Below are 8,926 nucleotides of genomic sequence, written 5' to 3'. Positions count from 1 at the left end.
ATCTTATTAAAAATATGCAGCCATTTAAAAAAAAACACTGAAAGGAGGAAAATCTTACTCCACACAACTTCTCTAAATTCTCTGTCCTGCATAAATAAGCTTTGACAGCTTCTGGCGGTTCGCTTATTAACTCAGTACATCCACTCCCGGTTTTCCTATCTCCAGGACGTGCCAGCGCCCCCCACTTCTCGCCCTCTCCCCGCCCCCTCCGGCCGCACCACCTGCTCCCGGCGACTCCCGCCTCCTCCCGCCCGCGCGGGTTCTCACGCGCGGCCAGTCACCCTCCCCGCGGTTCACGTCCCTTTCACTCTCGCACAGCTTCCGAGTCTGAGCTGGCCGGCTCTGCGCCTAACTGCACAACTCCACAGCGCTCCGGCTTCTCCCACTGGCCTCCTGCCGCTTTGCCCCCCACGAAGTTCTCCCTCCCGCACCGCCCCCCGCGAGGACTTTAGGGGCAGTCCCTGGATGCCCTTTGCTGATTGGCTGTCTCCACGGCGTCCCGCCCCCTGGGCACGCGCAAGAGGAGGGGCGGCCCTGAAGCGGGCGCGCGCTGCGCAGCGCCGCGGGCTGAGGTCCGTGACCCGCGTGCCGGTTCTGGCCACCGGGCATAAGCGTCCGCGAAACCCGGGTGGGTGGGGACGGCAGCTGGCCAGCCCCACGCTGGGGACTCGTGTGCCCTGAAGGGCCTCTTTAGGCTGGAGGCGCCCCTTCAACTGCGGCGAGCCGGGTGTTTCGCGGGCGCTAGGCGCTGACCGTAGGGCCATCACAGTCCCTAGCCTGGTAGCCCGGATGTCGCGGCCCCCTGCGGCGAGGCCGCCAACGCTCTGCTCGGCCCCGGGAGGAGGATAGTCTTAAAGGGACAGCGCCGAGTTCAAGCTGGAGGGGACAATGTGTCCTGCCCTCGGTGCGCGACCCCTGCCCCGAGGGGACGCCGTGGCCCCCGCCGCCCAAGCCCTCCCCGCGTGGCGCCCCTGTCCGGGATGGCAGCAGATGGCCGCCGAAGGCCAAGCTCTCCTCGGCCAGGCCGTGGCCGGTGGCGCCGCGCGGGGCCTGGAGGTGCCGGCCTGTGATTGGCCGAGGCCTTGGTGAATGCAGGACATTGTCTGGTCGCGGCCGCCTCTGTCCCTGCGGTCGCCCTTCCCCGGATCTATACGGGTGCCGGGCGCGGGGCCTGCGCGTTCCCGTCCTTCAGCCCGGGGTCCTTTCGATGGTTGGAACATCGTAGTGGGATAATGTTAACTTTTTGGAGATCACAGATTTGAAGAACAGTATAAAGTGCTATTTATAAACAATATCGTCTTCAAGGAAATGAAATCATTATACTTGACATTGACAGAAAGGTTTCCTTTAAATTAAAATGAATGATATTAAGGGAATTGATAAGGACCAACTTAGAAAAATGGCTTCTTCAAGAGTCCTTTAATTAGAATCTACGGATAATCCATCTGTCCTTTGTAAAATTTGGGTAAGAGTAACTACATATTAAAAAATTATGTCAATATCCATCACAGCCTTTCAGGGTCTTAGTTTCCACGTGTAAAATGAAGACGCTAGGCTAAATAGCTTTCCAAGTTTGTTTCCACTGTTAAGATACTCATTCTAATTCCAGGATTGAAATAGTAATATATCCTATGTATTGGATCATATCTCAAGGTCTTGGAAGGAAGAGATGCTTTAAAGAGCCCTTGAGGTGATTGCAGTTCTCAAATTATTTTTGAAAATATATGGGAGTTATTTAAGTGTGGTTGTATAAAATGTTTTGGAGTGTAATTTTGGAGTAAAGGAAAATTAAAACAGTAAAGAAATGTGTGAAGATCAATCAAACTAGTGGGGCAGAGGATTTTCTTTCATCCTAAAGTTTTCTAGGTAGGGGAACATTATAATAAAGAATAAATTTTTTCTCTTTTGTTTTCAGCATCAAAGCTCACACCAGGCTTTTTTAAACTCACACAACTCTAATTGCAGCGATTCTGGAGGCTGAGACAGGAGAATTTGGAGGATTACAAGTTTGAGGACAGCCTCAGCAACTTGGCCAGACCCTGTCTCAAAATAAAAAAGGACTGAAATGAATGGAGTTGGAGAATATCATGCTAATTGAAGTAAGCCAATCCCAAAAAACCAAAGGCCAAATGTTTTCTCTGATAAGCACATGCTAATCCATAATGGTGGGGGGAATGGGATAAGTGGAGGAACTTTGGATTGGGCAAAGAGTGGGGACAGAAGGGAGCATGGGTGTAGGACAGATGTTGGAATGAGACTGACATCATTACCCTAGGTACACGTATGATTGCATGAATGGTGTGCCTCTATTCGTGTACAGCCAGAGAAGAGAAAAATTGTGCTCCATTTGTGTACAATGAATCGAAGAGCATTCTGCTGTCATGTATAACTGATTAGAACAAATAAAAAAATAAAATAAAAAGGACTGGGGATGTGGCTCAGTGGTAAAGAACCCCTTGGGTTCATTCCCCAGTACTAAAAAAAAGGGGGGGAGGGGGAGAAAGAGGAGCCCTGGTAAAGGAGAGAAGATGCGCATGAAATCAAAGCACAAATAGAAAGTGGAGAACTTGGAATAAAACAAACTTGATATTTGCTTTTTAAAAACTGGATAGGAAACCATTATTGTATTAGCTTCAGTTTTATGCCTTCAAAAAAAACCTCAGTGATTTCATTTAATTGAATAATCAACAAGAATAAAGACTTGGAAATGACAAACAAATGAAGGAAGGAAGGCATCCAGAAAATAAATGTAATGACATGATTCATTGCAAGAGACATGACCTCATTTCTTATTAGAGGGATTTCCACTAAACCAGATTTAGTGTTAAATAATTTTTCTTACAGACTTTCCTCAAATTTATACCAGTGTGATCTCTTTCTCTCTTTTTTAAGGTATGGGAAAGGGAAGAAATGCAAGGAAAGATGTAAAACATTATCACAGCTTCCTCAAATGACAATTTTTGCGGGCTCTTTGCCCTCACCAATCACAACATAGGAATTAAAAAGCAGAAATCATTGACATAAATATTATAGATCTCCCTGGAATTGAAACATAAATAGTTGTGTAAGTGAGGCAAATTTAATTTTATTTAAATTTCTAGCATTTAAAGTGTTAATTTTTTATGATTAAACTAATTTTATTTTTAAGTTATTGAATAAATGATTGAAATTTAAAGGTTAAACTGAGTGAAATCAAAGTAAGATGTTTATAATAAACACAAGCATTAGGTAATGTGATGCACACTATAACAATACCTTGCAGAGTAAGTATGAGACTTCCAGCAAGTCTTTCTCTTAGAATTTTTGCTTTGGTATTCATATATAACTATAAATAAATCTATATACAGAATACTGTTTATGGAACACTTGGATTATGCCCAGTGCTCTTCCAAGTTTAATCTTCACAAAAATTCTAGGAGTCAGGTATAATTATTACCCCATCTTAAAGATGTGGAAATTGCAACTCTAGTCAGGTGTCTTGCCAAGGCCTTAAGTTGGTGGACATACAGTTGTGATTCTGGCTTAAGATACTGTTTTAGTCAGTTTTTCACTTCTGTGACCAAAAGACCTGACAAGAACAATTAGAAAAAGAAAAGTGTATTTGAAGGCTCATGGTTTCAGAGGTCTCAGACCATAGACAACCAATGAGGGTAGGGAGGGACTCCCCTCACCACTGACAAAATATACACCCAAAGGCATGCCTCCAATGACCCACCTCCTTCAGCCACACTCTACTTGCCTGCAGTTACCACCCAGTTAATCCCTATCAGTGAATTAATGCATGGATTAGGTTTAGGCTCTCATAACCCAATCATCTCATCTCTAAGCTTTCTTGCATTGTCTCACACCTGAGCTTTTGGGGGACAAATATCTTAACTATAACAGATACTGACTGCTCAAAAACATGTGGATATTTTTTTTTAAAGAGAGAGAGAAGAAAGAGAATTTTTAATATTTATTTTTCAGTTTTCGGTGGACACAGCATCTTTATTTTTATGTGGTGCTGAGGATCGAACCCAGCCCCCCACGCATGCCAGGCGAGCGCCTTACCGCTTGAGCCGTATCCTCAGTCCCGATATGTATTTTTAATAACACTATCGAGTCTTATTCCTATAGGTATGAGGTTTATTTTTCAATTTAGAGATTATTATTTTTTTTCCTTTTTCTTTTTGGTGCTGGGGCTAAACTTAGGGCCTAGCATTTACTTAGCATGTAATTTAACATTGAGCCATACTACCTACCAGTTAATACATTTTTGATTGGAACTTTTGGACAATTTACTTATTTAAGCATTTTTTGGTGTTAGCTCTTTCATTTATTTATGTTTTAGGTGACAGTGTGAAAAAAAAATATATATATATTTTTCCCCTTCCCAATACTGGTTATTGAACCCAGAGTTATATACATCCTAAGCAAGGACTCTACCACTGAGCTATGTTCCCAGTTTTTTTGTATTTTTTTTTTTTTTTTTTTTGAGACAGGGTCTCACTAAGTTCCTGAGTGCGGAATTGCTGAGATAGGTTCCAAACTTGCAGTCCTCCTGCTTCAGCCTCCTGAGTGTATCACTACATCTGGCATCCCTACAATTTTTAATAAAAATACCCCTTCAAATTGGCATTCCCTGTCCTCTTGCACACAAACCTTTGGCACAAAAGTGGCATATGCTAAGTATTCTCACCCTCTGTTTACCTGTTTCCTTTCCTTTCTTTTCTCTTCTTTTGGATGTGCTGCTTCATAGAATCGCTGTACCTACTGGCCATGCTTGTGACCGACCCTAAAGAGTCAGTCCCAGAAGAGGATCTGACTTACTCCTTCCATCATTCAGTTGTTGGATGAGTGCTTATGAGTCATCCAGTCCTTCAGCAGATGGAGAAAGGAGGAGGATAAAGGATTCAAGACAGGAATTTGGGGAGTTCAGTAGCATAAGCTGAGAAAAAGAATTGCGCTTTGAGATGTTCCTGTTTCTTCCTTTCTTCAGTTCATACCTCTGGCTAAGTGGCATACCCCTGGTGACCATCAAGACTAACAAGTCGCTGCCCCTGGTGCTTCCCTCCATCTTTTAAGGCATTTTCCCCATAGTGTGTGTCTATTATACTGCCCATCTGTAGCTCTGAGAAAGATGAAGAAAAAGAGAGTAGTCATTTTCAAATCAATCCAAGTTGTTGCATGAAGGAGAGTTAAAAAGTTAGAAATAAAATTATTCTGAAGGGAATCATTAGCAACTCAATCCATGTGATTTCTGAGGCTCAATATCACTGGAAATCAAGTTGGCTAAGTCTGTTTAACTTTTGTGATTAAGGATCTGATTCAATTCCCAGTATCAAAATGAATAAATAACTCTATAAATAAATAAGAAAAATAAGATAAAGTGGGAAGTTTCTTGAGGCCAGAAATCCTGTTAAGACAGGATTTGATGTTCTGGGACCTGAAAGAAACAAAAGGAGTGTCTCCACCCCTCTCCCCTCCCCTTACACCCATAGCTAGCACTTACCTCTCTCTTCTTGGCCAGCAAATGGTACTCCATCTCCCCTGAAACACTGGCAGGGAATCCCCTGATGCAGCATGGAGCAAAGGACACCAGCTGCCAAGCCTGATCCACCAAGTCACACTGCTACTGAGTGATTGGCACGGCTGTGCTCAGTGTTTAAGCTCCCCACGTGCCCCAAGTGCCAGGCCCAAATATAACCACCTGGTCTCATTAGCTAATGGTTATGTCTCAAAAAAACAAAAACAAAAAATCCCCCCAAAATTAAGCTTTTTCCATTTGATATATAGTTACTGATGGTCTTTGACTCATGATGGCGTCATGTCCCCATAACCCTGTGGTAAGATGAAAATATTGTTAAATTGAATTTGCTTTGAATACACCTAATCTATTCTTAGCGTAGACTTCCTTGAACGTGCTCAGGAAACTTACATCAGCCTACAGTTGGGCAAAATCATCTAACACAAAGCCTGTTTTATAATAAAGTGTTAAAAATCTCATGCAATTGATTGAATATTGTAGTGAAACTGAAAAACAGACTGTTTATAGGAATACATCTTTACCCTGTCAAGTCAAAAAAATGTAAGTCAATAATCCCAGAGGCCCGGAAGCTGGGGCAAGAGGATCCAGAGTTCAAAACTGGTCTCAGTAACCTAGTGGGACACTTTGCAAATCAGCAAGACCCTATCTCTAATAAAAAATAAACATGGGGCTGGGATGTGGCTCAGTGGTTCAGCACCCCTGGGTTCAATCCCCCAGTACAAAAAAAAAAAAGAAAAAATAGTAAGTCAAATCACAGTAGTAAGTTGGTGACTATCAAACATCTTACAAATGTATAAAAATATTTAAAATAAAATCACAGTCACATAGCTTTACTTACCAAGTATCAATACTTAACAAATATTTATTGGTGCCCAACATGTTGTCCAGTCCCCCTTAGATCTAGCCCACAACCAATTATACTGTCTTGTCTTTAGCCCCTCAAACTAAGGGTGGGGATGGCTCCCTATTGTTCATGGTCCTGGGGTAACTTGCCTTTTAAAAATCTACATTTTAAAAATCTTTTACAATGATTGTACCTTTTCTTTCCTCTTCCGATGGTGCTCAGATCAGATATCTATCATGGTCTGTCTCCTGCCTATATCTCCAAATCAATATGCAGGCTTTCCCTTTGGCACCCCATTACCTAATACATCATGTGGCTCCCTTGAATCCCCCAACACATTCTGAACCTCATGTAGGTGGCTCTTTCTAACAAGAATGCTCCATGAAGACTTCCTAATGCACCTTTCACATGGGTTACTGTATTTTGTTATTGTTATTATTTTGTTCTCTTTTCTGCTTTTACCATATTGTATTTGATTGCACTTTGCACTGTAAAACTAAAAGTTCCAACCAGGCAGGCCAGTAGTATCAGCATTTTAGTGAGACCCTGTCTCAAAAATAAAAATGGTCTGGGGATGTAGCTTAGTGAGAAAGTGTCCTGGGTTCAATTCCTAGTACCAAAATGAATAAATAACTCTATAAATAAATAAGAAAAATAAGATAAAATGGGAAGTTTCTTGAGGCCAGAAATCCTGTCTTAACATGTATATACATTTTTGGTACTGAGCACGATGCCCCATTCATGGGAGAACATCATGAAGGAATAGCTGAAAGATAAATCAGATTTGCTTCTTCTGTTGATTCTTTTTCTAGATCCACTATCTAGTTTTACAAAAATCAATAGAAAATTAAAGTTTCTTCTGTTCCAATCCTCTAATAAGTATTTACACAACAGCATGCTTTTACCACACTGTATAAGTAGATATGCTTCTAAGAGTTCAATAAATTAGTATTTATAATTCAAGCATTTAAAAATGTAATTTTCTTTCTTCTTTTTCTTCTCCTTTTCCTTCTCCCCACCCCTTGTACTGGGGATTAAACTCAGGGGCACTTACCACTGAGCCACATCCCCAGCCCTATTTTGTATTTTATTTAGAGACAGGGTCTCACTGAGTTGCTTAATGCCTTGCTTTTGCTGAGGCTGGCTTTGAACTTGTGATCCTCTTGCCTCAGCCTCCAAAGCCACTGGGATTATATGTATGCACCACCACATCCAGCTATTTTTATTTTTGTATTAGTGATAAATATTTTTCTTTCTGGTATATCAAATAATCATTGTCTGATATATTTATTTTGGAAATATTACTTCTCCCTATATCAGACTTACCTTTGGGCAAGAAACTCCGGGGCTGGAGATGTAGCTCAATGGTAGAGCACTTGCCTAGCATTGTTTGAGGCCGAGGATCCACTCTTCAGTACCCCAAAAAGGAGGGAAAAAAAGTAATTCCATGCTGTCCTCTACTGTATAATAGTAAGATTTTGTTGAGAAGTATCATTTTACTGTTTTTTCTATGAATAGAAAAATAAAGACAAGGAAGAATGGTAGAATTTTTCTACTCAGTGATTCTACTATCTGTGTTTTGGGAAGTGGGGGTAGGGGAGGTGGACCGGCTTCCCCCAGTCCCTCTCTCATGTCTCTCTAGCTCTAGCAGGGCGTTTTCTGTAATTGGCTTTCCACATTTGCCAAGAGTCTGTTTCCTCTTAACATTCAACATGTTTAACAGAAGTCTTGTAACAGTTCCAAAAATAATAAAACTAGTCCCAAGAATAAAATGATACACACACAACACATTGGCTTTTTTTTGGTCATGGCTTTGGTTTTAAGTTCTTTTTAATAATTTTTAGTGTCAAATCATGTGGTAGAAATAAAAATGTTTTATTCACAGAGATGCAGTCAATGACTTGTGTGGGTGTGGAGTGAGTTGTCAGCACAGAGGGGACTATAGGACCTTGTTAAAGACACTCCCAGTGTGTGGAGCTATGTCAGTGTCTGTCACTTCTTATGGTGACGTAGATGGAAGGTTATGTTACCTGAATGCTGTATCCTAAAAGCAGCAGGAACTGCTGCATCTGATGCATCTATTCTCAGGGCTGCTGTAAATCAGATGAAATCCATTTTTTCACATTGTCAGATATTAATATAAAAAAGCAACATTGGTTTGTATTTTACTCCACCCCACCATCATCTCTAATAAGATGGTTAAAATGTTTCAAAAATATTTTTTTTGTGCTTTAATAATTAGATGTTTGACAAATGAAAAAGTTGGGCTTTCTTTAAAAATATTATTTAATTTTAATATTATTATTATAGCATTTATTTTTTGTGGTTGTTATGGTTTAGATCTGAAGTATCCTATTAAAAGCTCACATGTAAGACGGAATGCAAGACTTTTTAGAGGTGAAAAGATTAGGTGATGAAAGCTGTAACCTAATCAGTGGATTAATCCACTGATATGGTTTAACTAGGTAGTAACTGTAGACAGGTAGGGTGTGGCCGAAGGAAGTAGGTCCCTGGGGGTTTGTTTTGGGGGTTTCTATTTTGTCCCTGTTGAGCAG

General features: G+C 41.3%; 1 long non-coding RNA gene across 1 annotated transcript; it reads left to right on the top strand.

Annotated features, from left to right (window-relative positions):
• Nucleotides 1–538: 538 nt before the first annotated feature.
• LOC144255799 (uncharacterized) lies at nucleotides 539–8,032 on the top strand. The gene is made up of 3 exons (XR_013343943.1): nucleotides 539–1,465; nucleotides 1,916–2,099; nucleotides 4,739–8,032. It is a non-coding gene; the product is annotated as an uncharacterized LOC144255799 (long non-coding RNA).
• Nucleotides 8,033–8,926: the final 894 nt, after the last annotated feature.

Source organism: Urocitellus parryii, chromosome 7, assembly GCF_045843805.1.
Source record: "Urocitellus parryii isolate mUroPar1 chromosome 7, mUroPar1.hap1, whole genome shotgun sequence".
Taxonomy (NCBI): Eukaryota; Metazoa; Chordata; class Mammalia; order Rodentia; family Sciuridae; genus Urocitellus; species Urocitellus parryii.
The sequence above is the reverse complement of the archived record's forward strand: the minus strand, read 5'-3'. Positions and strand labels throughout refer to the sequence as shown.